General features: G+C 38.7%; 1 pseudogene; it reads left to right on the forward strand.

The window, feature by feature from the left end:
* On the forward strand, positions 1-6,876 carry LOC116257121 (translocase of chloroplast 159, chloroplastic-like; annotated as a pseudogene).
* Positions 6,877-12,982: the final 6,106 nt, after the last annotated feature.

The raw sequence follows: 12,982 nt of genomic DNA on the forward strand, positions 1-12,982 counted from the left end.
ATGTGCAGTGGTCCAAGATCACTCACTCGCCAACCTGCTGCAGCTGCAGCTGTATCTGGGAGTGCTGGTGGACATTTGAGAAGTGGTGATGCTAGCAGGGTGGTATCTGCAGTGGCTGATATAGCTGCCAATCTGCTAATACCGTACTTAAGGATGTCAGCAATGGGGTGTCCACCCCACGCCTGGATTCGATGAGCATACCGAAGGTCAAGGCAGTCTCTAGAAGAAAATCTAGTGGGTTGGAGTCCTTGAGGAGAAGACAGACTTTTGATTCAGACAGTGAAGGCTCATCCACCCTCGCCACATTAAAGATCCTCGATGGTTAAATCACACTGTAACCCCACATAGAAAACAAGCGAAAATCCATCTTCACGGACACCAAAACCAGGAAAAGATTATTTTTAGAAACCCAATACATAAGTTTCTGGCTCAGATTCGACGCCATCCCTAAACCGAACTCCATCCTCATAAGAAAGTCTGTTAAGACAGGTCTACTTCCAACCATTACTCAATTCAATTCAACGGAAACGATAAAATTTTACCAACAAGAACAAGGATGAGGATGAGGAGGAGGAGGAGGAGATGATCTATCGGTCTAGGATTCAGAGCTGGTTACAACATTAACGAGATGCTCGAGCGAAGGGACTCGGTTTACCGTTTTGGCAAAGCGTTCGGTTTTTTTCGTTAGATTCTCAGGCCTTCGCTTCATCTAGTGCTTCAGTTGTCAACTCAATGGATCATGAGTCAGGCGAAACGAAGCAACAGGAGGAGGACAAAGCCGGAGCATGTGCAACAAAAGGAGGCGGAGGTCGTGTTTTGCAAGAAGCCTCACCTAACGGGTTAAATGAGTTTGCTCATTTTTCCTGAGCTCCCAATGCCTGAGATATTGCATGGGATGCTTGTCTGAATCTGGTGGAGCTCCTTCATGCTGAAGGAACGAGGAATAGTAAAACTACTAGACTCTTCAGCCTAGACACCGCTTTCCAAACTGCAAAAAAGCTAGAAGAAGATGGCAAAGAGGAGATCGACTTCTCCTGCACTATTTTGGTCATTGGAAGGACTGGAGTTGGCAAGAGTGCAACCATCAATTCTATATTTGGTGAAGACAAAGTTCCAACCGATGCCTTTCGGCCAGCTACAAGTATGGTGCGAGTGACCACTGGCATTGTGGATGGTGTGAAACTTCGAGTGATTGATACTCCAGGATTAAGACCTTCAGTTATGGAACAGCGTACCAACAGGAAATTTCTTTCGTCGGTGAAGAAATTCATGAAGAAATTCCCACCAGATATTATCTTTTATGTCGATCGGATGGACACCTGTTCACGTGACACCAATAATCTTCCATTGTTAGAGTCGATCACCTCTAACCTTGGGACATCCATATGGTTCAATGTCAACGTGGCTCTCACTCATGCATCTTCTGCACCACCAGAAGGTCCCAGCGGCTCTCCACTTCCTTATGAAACATTGGTTTCACATAGGTCGCAAGCCGTTCAGAATTCCATCCGGCAGGCAGCTGGAGATATGCGTCTCATGAATCAGGTGGTGCTTGTTGAGAACCACCCACATGCAGACGGAATCAACGCGGCCACCAGGTGCTGCCCAATGGGCAGAGTTGGCAGCCTCGGTTGCTCCTGTTATGCTACTCTTCTAAGATATTAACAGAAGTAAATTCTCTACTGAGACCGCAAGATCCTGCCATCACAAAACTCTTGTTCCGTGGTCATCGTTATCGTTCAGTACCGGTTCCATTTCTGCTGTCCTCATTGTTCCAGTCAAGATCCCATCCTAGTCTTGCCTCTGCAGATCATGAGGAAGGATACTTTGAGATGGAGGAAGAGTTGCCTGAAGCTGATACTGACGAAGAAGAATATGATCAGCTTCCACCATTCAAACCTTTGGGAAAATCTCAGATAGCTAAGCTGAGCAAGGAACAGAGGAAGGCCTATTTCCAGGAGTATGACTATCGAGTGAAACTGTCCCAGAAGAAGCAATTGAAGGAGGAATTGAGCCAGAGGAGAGAAGCCGAGAAGCTCTCTGGTTCGTGCCCAAGAAGTAGATGAGATGAATCTGATCCCGAGAATGGGGACCACCCCTCTATTCAAGTCCCACTTCCCGACATGCTATTGCCATCTACATTTGATGGGGATAAGCTACTTATGCTAACAAAATTATATGTTTGCATAAAATTATATGTTTGCATGTATTTGATTGTTTCTATATATATATGTATGTATGTATGTATATAGTTATCTGGTTCTGTTAGTGGGATTTTACTTCCATCGTACCCAAAAAAAAATCCACCTTATATACCATGCATTTAAACACCCCCTAGTTATATGTGGCATAGGTTCCTATTGGAACTCCAAATCCAAAACGCAAACTGATTTTCTTTGTTCATTTACAATTGATTGCATGGAAAAGCTAGTTTGGGTTTCACAAATTGAGTTTCTTTGACCAAAATAAAACAGTACACCATGGTTTGAAACGTATATAAGTGTGCATCATAACATATTTAAAACAATTTCATTTGCACAAATTTTGCAAGAATAACTATATATATATATATATATACTTATCTTATTTTTTGAGTTGAAAGTTATTTTGGAATCTGAATGATTTTATGCTACACTTTATAACATCAATGCCTCTACCCATATGAATTAGATTGAAGAGGCATCAATAACGCACCACTCAACTCGATGCAAAGCACATTTAAGCATGAGAACATAATTTTTTTTTCAAAATTTTCGTCTTTGTCATTGTTTTACAGTTTACCTTGTAGTCACGATGTCACATTTGAGATTATGTTGAAAAAGTGGGTCCGAAAATGTAAAATTTTGTTAACCGAACGTCACCGACTTAAGTGGAAACCAAGATCGTTGGAGGTATTGGAGGGAAGTGGAAGTTCATTAACGTCCCGCTCTCTCTCTCTCTCTCGATCGATAGAAGGTTCCAAATCAGAAAGAGATCGATGGAGCACCATTAACGTCCCTCTCTCTCTCTCTCCCTCTCTTGACCGATAGAAGGTTCCGAATCAGAAAGAGATCGACGGAGCACCAGATCTTTCTTTCTCAGCATCATCATTGGTGAGCGTCCTCTCTCTGACTCTCTATCTCTATTATCTTTTTTCATCTCATAATCGCTAAAATTTAGCGTTCTTGTTTGTACTTTTCATCCACTCGGCCTCGGAAGTTCTGCATCAGGTTTTGCTGATATCGGAGAAGAACGAAGGAACAAAAAGAAAGAGATCGACGGAGTTCACCAGACCTTTTCGTTCTCAGCGTCGCCATTGGTGAGCGTCCTCTCTCTGACTCTCCGATATCTTTTTTCATCTTATAATCGCTAAAATTTGGCATTCTTGTTTTTGCTTTTCCTCCACTCGCAGTGGAAGTCTTGCGTCAGGTCTTGTTGATATCGAAGAAGAACGAAAGAACAAAATGCGACGAGATCGGCGGAGTTCATCAGCTAAGCATGGAAACATCAGTCTCTCTCTCTTCTTGCTCTCTCTCATATTTATCTCATATAACTAAAGCTTAGCATCGTCATGCCTCCTTCAACGTTTCGATAGCATTGATCCGGAAGAGCACTGGGAGGATCAAAGACGAGCGGTTTCTGAGCCAACGTGCGCATCCGGTACACCCCTCCTCTCTCTTGTTTACTCTGTGTGCATGCATTTCCACTTCATGATGTAATCTAATTGCTGTTAAAATATCTTTCCATGTTGTAACATGGTCATTTTTTAAATGGCAGCTTGATATGTTACAAGAAGAAAATGAAAATCTCCTTGATAAGGTTCCCTGTCTACTATACAAGAAGAAACTTTCTGCACCCAAATCCATAGTCGTGGAGAGATTGGCAGTAGCAGATGGAGCAATCAAGGAGATGCGCAATGGGGGAGAAACGAAAGTGCTTGTTGACTCTTCGACGATGCCCATCCTTCCAATGAAAGGAGCAAACAAGGATTCTCGATACAAAGAACAAGAATTAGGAGACTTAGCTATAGGCAGCAGAATAACAACCGATGATCCAAAAATTGGTGAAAGTAAGAGCCCAGCAGCAGAAGAAGTTGGCCATCTGAGGTATGTCTATTTTCCCTTCCTCATACTTGCTCAGGTTCTATCGCCTTCAACCAGACTGGGACTCCTGAGATGGAATGAGAGAGGGTTCACAGTGTGCACGACAGTTAAGCATGGTGGACTAGAAGGATGCAGCTGTCAGCTCTCAAAGAGAGCTGCCTTAGAAATCGAGACCAAAGAGGTATTTTTTGAATATGTTTGACGACAAACTTTATGCACTGTCTGAGGAAATTTGAGATATCTCAAGAAAAGAAAAAAATTTGCAGCAGAAGGATACCTTCCAGGGTATGTCACATAGGTATGGGTACGGGTACCGGTGCGGGTACGGGTACGGAGCATTTTCAAAAAATTTGAGTGCGGGGTACGGCCATACACACACACAGACATATATGTCAAAAAATTTCAAAATGAATAACATATTTATAAATCATGATCCAAAACACAGTATGAAAGTAATTAACATACAAATATATAAGCTTTCTTAATTCTCCGTCGCATCATCAAGATTAGAAGGAGCAACAGGTCACACTTTTAAGATATATTGACAACGCTATGGTTATGGCTCACACTATTATCGAATATTCAAGTTATAGAGAAGGGATGGATTTTCAAAACATTGTATGGAAGATTTTAAATGAAAAGTTGTGAGGAACTATGTGCAAGAAAGGTTTAGAGTGAAAAGGGAAACAGGAAAAGAGGGGGATTTTTAATTTTCAACTCAAAAACTGGACAACTTTGGACTCGGTCAAAGTTGACCGAGTCCGAAAATGGACAAAAACGATCTTGGGTATGTTGACCGTACTCGATGCTACGTTGACCGTACCTGATGTTGCGTTGACCACACCAGGGCCGTACCTGTACCGTGCAGGTACCGTGTGACATAGCTTCCAGGAAGAAGCTACTAGATGGAACCGACGTAAATTGGTACCAGGGTTGCTCAAATCATTTCACTAGACTAAATAATTGAGAAGTTCCAAGGCCGACTGCTTCAGAGTACTACCCACTAGTTGTTACCTCATCTTCTAGAGCTGGCAACTTTTGCATCAAATCCAAATGCAGACCTCAACTGCAACTTTTCAAATATGGAACAAGAAAGCTAAGGAACATGTTGAATGACATTTATGTTAGGTAGTTTTTTGAATATTTAATAGTTGTAGGAACGACTCTTTATTAATAGTTGTTTTATTCTTGGACTTTCTATGTAATTTGTTAGTGTTACCCTAATTCTCATTTAATATGAGATTAGGGCATAATAAAAAAAACAGAGTGCAGTTTTCTCTCTCTCTCTCTCTCCCTTGTCCCCTGTCCTTGGATCTCTCATGACAGGGCTCACGCAACAGAACGCATATCCCAATTACCCAATAGCTGGTTTGCCATTGTTAGGAATACTGTCTCATGCCAACTTGGAGGAAGTTTTTGAGCAGGAGAAGCTGACTTTCAAATGTATCCTTACACTATCATGGCTATTGTCAAGCCATGTTTTTACTATTAGCTATAGCCCTAGTTGGCTGCAGACATGGAAAGACTTTTGTTTGTCAACATTTGATTTGGTTCATCACATCTTGAGGACAAGGTTTTTTTCGAAAGGGGGAGTAATGCTAGTGTCCAGGTTTCAGTTCTAGAATCGAGTCTGGATTGGGTTTACTGGGCTGATCCAGAAAAATGACTTTAAATAACAGAATTGGGAGGGCGCAAGGGGGATATAGGAAAATAGTATGTATTTGTGTGAGCATTCACATGTATGCAAATGCATGTAGTGGCAAAATAGACTGCAAGGTAGCACTCTTTCATGATGTCACATGCAAACAGTGAAGGGATCAGAATGTTTTCTTTTGAGAATAGCATAAGCGTGTTAAATTTTATAAATATATATGTATATATAAATATATATATATCTCTTGGGCACAGGCTTTTTGTTCAGTTTTTAGGTTTCTTTTGTAATTTTTATTTATTTTGTCTCTTCCTTTTTGTTTTGTAGTCTTCGCTTTGTTTCAGTTTTTTATGCTCTTTTTGCAGCTGAATTCTCCAGATGAAAGAGCTGCTTGGCTCTCCAGTGCCTATAATTCTAGTCGTTGGATATCCTAATAGCTCATTAATGATGTCTATGTAAGGGTCTCTTTGGCCCTTGTCATTCTATGCTTCTTTTGAAGCTTTTCTAGGCATTTTTATATATTTTTTTGCCTTAGTATACTTTGTTTCATTGAGAGTTTCTTCTTATGACTATTTGTTTAACTGAAAGTTTTCCTTGTCACTTGATATATCTTATTTCTATATCATAGTTACTCACAAAATGTTTAGTTTGGGCTTAGTTGAATTTTCTGCATATAGCTATTTCAGATTTTACAGTTCAATGGAGAATTGAGATTGAAAAATGGCAATGGAGATGTGGTCCGCTGTCCAAGAATATCTACACATGTCTGTCTTCCAAGTGTATTTGCTTGAAGATTGTAATTTATGAAGGGCAGAGTTTTTGGTTTATACTGAAAAAAATTGTGAATCTCTTAATGTTCTTCTAGTTATGGTCCTTTTTTTCTATAATTTTATCAGTTATTTATTTGTAATTTTATCTTGGTGCAAGGCTGTGCGAATTCTTCAAAGTGGTGATTCAGAAGATTTACCTGAAATAGTGGAGGGGCAAACAAGTTCCTATGATAATATTACAGAAATAGAAGGAACACAAGATGGTTATGATGATAACAAAATTGCAGATGTATACTTGCAAAGGGCATTATCTGTTCTTATTGATGTTACTTTGTTGGAAGGTAGAAGCAGTATCTTATTACTTGTTTCCTAGCTTTCTTATCCTTGAGCTCCTAGATAATATCCAATCGTAGTCTTTGTATTCTTAGAAAATCTTATTCTTATAAGGTGCATTGTTAATAACTGCAAGTTGAAAATAAGATGTTTATATTTAGAACATCCGGAGAAGAAGACACAATCCAATGGCTTACTAGGGTTTAACTAAATTGTATCCGAAAATGGATTTTTTTCCCTACTGAATCTGATATTTGGTTGAATCTGTACACTCAACTATAGCTGATTCTGCCTACTTGTAGGAATTTCTTGTCGTAACGCGGAACGCGGAAAAATGACATGATATTGCTGCGTAAAATTTTGAAGGTGAAGGCTTTCGGAAACGAACGGCATAGTTGGTGGGCATCGGATCGCGTGGATGGTGTGTCTTAGTTCAAGGAGTTCCGCTAGGCAAGAAAATGGAGGGCCTTTGTGCTCATCCGAGTGATGGATAACCTCTCGTTAACCTATAAAACTTTTGGAAACGAGAATAGACATGTTTTAAGGATGGTTATGACTGGTCATCCATTGGAATCCAGATGGATATTTTGCTAACCCATCCAAACTTTCGGTTCACATGCAGCGGAACATAAGATTCACACCTGATTTTGACGTTGCCAAAAGCTCAGTATTATAACTTTTTTTTTAAATAAAAGTTTTGAAAATTGTAAGTTGGGTGCTTCTATGAAGGAGGGGAAGCATGAAAGGAGAAATTCAACTTTTTATTGTAAAAAGCTCGTTCATTTAAAATGAAAAATTCATCTTCCGTTAAATTTTGTCATCACTCACACTTTGTATTCGCTCCATCATAACGTATCTTTCTTTTCCATTGTGTTACTATTTTTTTATTATATTATTTGGAGCAACTGAGTGTGAGTTTATTATTGAAAAAAAAATGATTATAAAGGACACTTAGCAAAAAACTACTCCAACTATTTAAAGAAAAAATCATACAACGTGTGTTCTTGTTCTCTTGTATTAAATTTGAGGAAGTAAATAAAAAAGTTCGACAAATATCTTTTAAAACCAATTTCATCTTCTTGCTTGTTGAATCAAACAAATCTTGTAAGTAATTGTAAACAGGAGCACGTTTGAGTGGGTGTACGAAATATTTGAAAATGCATTTGGTCACTCCAAGTGAAAGTTTAAGTTGGGGTGGCACTTCTTCAGAGTAGTGGGTATACAAAATATTTCACAATGCATTTAAAGGTTTACATTGAATAACTTACCACCCACTATTATTTTTATTATTATCTACAAAACGGTACGATTTTCCTCGTCTTTATTCATCTGTTTATTAGAAAGAAATTTTTGTTTAAGCATGATGATATGTATCCTGACCGCTACTTTCTCTTCTCAACTGGACAAGATTCTCGTCTCCAATCTTTCAGCTAAGTAAAAAAACTATATTCAAGAGTGGGATATCAAACTCCAAAATACAGATATATCCAAAGTATGGGTTGCAACCTTGACACCTGGGGCGGCTTCAATTCCAATACCCAAGCTGATGATTGTGAGTAGGATTCAGACACAACACCATGCATATATTAGCTGTACTTAGGAAATAGATCTAACATCATTTTCTTCTATGATTTTCTTTCAGTTACAAGCTTCCAAAGGGGTGGCAGCCACACAGAATACAATCTTTTGTTGGAGCTTTGCTAGGAATCTAGATAGCGCACAAATGAAAATGCAGAAATCGAACAAACATTTATGATTCATGTGTTTCATATATGGCGGAAGAAGAACCTGTAGAGGCGACCGCCAACTGAATGTCGGCGATTGTGGGAAGAACGGCTACAGTCCCCATAGAGTCGTTCCCCAGCGGCATTGGCGGTGGGGGTGGTGGCGGCGGCAATGGGTTTCTCTCCTCAGTCATAGCAGCCCAGTGATGGGGACAGACAATTCACGTATGGCTAAGGGGACCGATTACCCAGACGGTAAAAACTTGATGTGTCTCACACCATCACAAGACATGAGTATTTATACTTAAGGGTCCGAAATGGATATGGACCCGTATCGACGCAGGACTATCCAGATGGGGAAATCCCAACAATCTCCCACTAGTCCAAGTCAATATCGATGGTAAACAAAATGAATGGACTAGCCGCCTTAAAATCCATTCCAAGGTCCCACCTTTATTGTCTTACAAAACTTCTTAACAAACAAATGAGAATACAAAATAAATAGACAACAAACTTAATGAGAATAAACAAACTTATGTGATCACATTCATAAATGTTTGCATAATAGTGTGTTTACATTGAACTACACAAACCCATCCTTTTAACATGTTCAAAGAACATACCAGATGCTAGCGCTTTAGTAAGATGATCTGCAACCATATCTGTAGTTCCAATGTGTTGAATACACACTAGTTGATTCTCTGTCCTTTCCTTAACAACAAAATACTTAAGTTCCATATGCTTACAAGAAGTAGTACTTTTGTTGTTGTTGGAAAAGGACACTGCAGTTTCATTATCACAGTGAACCTTAAGTGGTCTATCAATAGAATCCACTATCTTGAGCTGTGAAATAAAATTCTTTATCCAAATTGCCTGTGATGTAGTCTCATATAATGCAATGAATTCTGCCAACCGCTGATGCATATGGAATGTTGATCATTTGTGTCTTTTCAAATTCGTCCTTTCGACAATCATTTAGGCTCAATTTATCCCCTTTAGCTATGGGTGCTGAAATAGGAGAACAATTCTCCATCCCATATCTCTTAAGAACTTTATTGATGTATGTTAATTGGGAAAGACTTAAAACACATTTAGATCTGTCTCGACGAATCTCAATGCCGAGAACAAATGAAGCTTCACCCATGTCCTTCATCTCAAAATGAGATGCGAGCAAATGTTTGGTTTCTGTTAGCAATTGAAGGTCATTTGAAGCAAGGAAAATGTCATCCACATATAAAGTCAAAATTATGAACTTACTCCCACATGTCTTAAGATACACACATCGATCAATGATGTTTTCTGTAAACCCAAAAGTCGTAATGACTTCGGAAAACTTAATGTACTATTGACGTGAAGCCTGTTTAAGTTCATAAATCGTTTTATTAAGCTTGCATACCAAATGATCTTTACCACTCTCAGAAAACCCTTGAGGTTGATCCATATATACCTCTTCATCCAAATCACCATTCAAGAAAGCCGTTTTCACATCCATCTGATGTAGCTCTAAGTCAAAATGAGCTACAAGTGCAAGGACAATCCTCATTGACTCTTTAGTAGAGACAGGTGAATATGTCTCATTATAGTCAATGCCCTCCATTTGTGTGAATTCTTTAGCAACTAATCTTGTCTTGTATCTCTCTATGTTGCCTTTATAGTCCCTCTTGGTCTTATAGACCCATTTACACCCTACGGATTTTACTCCTTTAGGCAACGATACAAGACTCCATGTCTGGTTTTTAGCCATAGAGTCAAGCTATTCTTTCATAGCATTAATCTAGAACCTGTATTGTTTGCTTTCAACGGCTTCATTGAATGTGAAAGAATCATCATCAACATCTATGAAATCACTAGGCTCTTGCAGGTATACCATACAGTCTAATGATATGGCAGATCTCCTGGCTCTTGCAGATCTACGAACAGGTAATTGATCATTTTCAATTTGTATGTCTACATCCTGTTCGTGTTCATCAGTATGATCTACATTTAATTCATTTGGATCTGATGCATTACCTGTATGATTTACATTCATGTCATCCTGGGAGACAACATAATCATACACATTTATATTCTCTTTATCAGGTCTACTTTCAGTATCATGTATTTCCTCAAAAATGAGGTTTTGTAATGCATCTAACCCAAATGGGTCATCTTCCAAGAACTTAGCCTTATCTGCTTCCACAATATGTGGTGTATGAGATGGACAATAAAACCTATAGTCTTTCGATCTTTCTGGATAACCAATAAAGAAACCACTGGTTGTTCTAGGATCAAAGGCTTTTATGTAGGGGTTATACAATTTAGCTTCAGCAGGACATCCCCATATGTGCATATAAGAAAGAGAAGGTTTCCTACCTGTCCATAACTCGTAAGGAGTTGTAGGAACAGCTTTAGTAGGAACCCTATTTTGGATATGCGCTGCTGTACTGAGAGCTTCACCGCACAAGGTTAGAGGGAGAGTAGAGTAATTTAACATAGCTCGAACCATTTCTTTAAGCGTACGATTTCTTCTTTCAGCAACACCATTTTGGTAGGCACTGCTTGGCATAGTGTATTGAGGCACAATGCCCTCTTCCTTAAGAAATCGCGTTAATGGTCCCTCTCTTTGTCCCATCTCAGTGAACCTACCATAATATTCACCACCTCTATCTGACCTGATTATCTTGATGACCTCACCGGTTTGTTTCTCTACTTCTTTCTTATATTTCTTGAAAACTTGACACACATCAGATTTTTCAAAGATTAAGTAGAGATACAAATACCGAGAATAGTCATCTGTAAAGGTGATAAAATACTTTTCGCCTGTGTAACAAGGAGGAAAAGGTCCACAAACATCTGTGTGAACAATTCCTAATCTTTCAGTACATCGTTCGGCACCTTCTTTATATATGTTAGTTTGCTTTGCCTTTATGCAATCTACACATATGTCGTTATTTGTAAAATCAAGAGATCGTAAGATTCCTTTATTTATGAGTCTTCTTATTCTCTTTTCAGAGATATGACCCAAACGGCGGTATCATAGCATGTATGAATCATCCTCTATGGTACTACGCTTATTGCCAATTATATTATGACTAGAAACCAACGATTCAGAAGATTGGATCTTCACATTCAACTTGTATAAACCATCACACAAAATAGCAGAACCAATTTCAACAAGATCTTTATAAATGAACATCTTTGAATTCTCAAACTTTAAACACAAATCAAATCTGTCTAGACTTGATACAGAAATCAAGTTTCTACTATATGATGGAACAAAGAAAACATCATGAAGATCCAAAACAAAGCCAGTATCAAGCCTAATCTGACATTCTCCTACAGTCTTCACATGTGAGCGCATTTTGTTTCTTGAGAAAATGCTCCTCTCATGTAGCGTTGGTTCCCTTTTGCTCAGAAAGTCCTGTAAAAAATTAGCAATATGCACAGTAACACCAGAGTCAATCCACCAGCTATTAATAGGAACATGTAACATATTACTTTCAAGTGAAACAAATGACATGTTACCTTTCTTCTCTAACCAATTTTTATACTTGATGCAATCTGACTTCTTATGCCCTTTTTTCTTGCAAAAGAAACACTTTATAGGATCTAAGTTAGTCTGCGCAGTTTGAGAAGCAGGTTAACTTGATGACTTCTTCTTGACACTCCTTTTCATTACACTTTTCTTTATGCCAATTTTACCAGCCCGAGAGTGAGAAACCATATGTGTACTTTGCAACTTATCACCCTTCATTATTTCATCCTCTTCAACACACTTAGACATCAATTCATTGAATGTCCATTCAGTATTATGTGTGTTGTAACTGATCTTAAAAGGGGTATATTCAGCTAGTAAATAGGTCAAAGTAAAGAATACCAAGAAAGATTCAGAAATAGTCAACTTCATGTCATTCAATTGAGAAGCAATGTTCCTCATTTCTAACATATGCTGGCGAATGTTACCCCCTCCTTGATATTTCATAGATATTAACTTTGACATTAGGGTACTTGCTCTGGCTTTATGAGAGCTGACAAACTGAGCCTTAACTGCATCCAAGAACTCTCTCACCGATCTACAAGGTGGGATAGCACCACGTATGTTCTTAGCGACCCTTGATTGCAAAAGCAACAAACTTAGTCGGTTAGAACGCTCTCACTTGTCAAAATACACTATTTCATTATGTATACTTTCTGGTGTAAGAGGTGGTGGCTCAAGTAAACACAATATTTTCTTTCCATTCAGCATAATTGGAATCATCAAGTAAATGGATAGAATTTGAGCCATTAAAATAAATAGAACCAGGCACTGCAAATGACAAAAGATATCTATAAGTTGACATGCATTATATGAGACAAACCATATGGAACAGTAAACCAAATAAAAAGCTCTTTATGTCTACTATTCCCAAGACAAATACCCGGGGTCATTAGGATACTACTTTG

This window comes from Nymphaea colorata, chromosome 7, assembly GCF_008831285.2.
Source record: "Nymphaea colorata isolate Beijing-Zhang1983 chromosome 7, ASM883128v2, whole genome shotgun sequence".
NCBI lineage: Eukaryota > Viridiplantae > Streptophyta > Magnoliopsida > Nymphaeales > Nymphaeaceae > Nymphaea > Nymphaea colorata.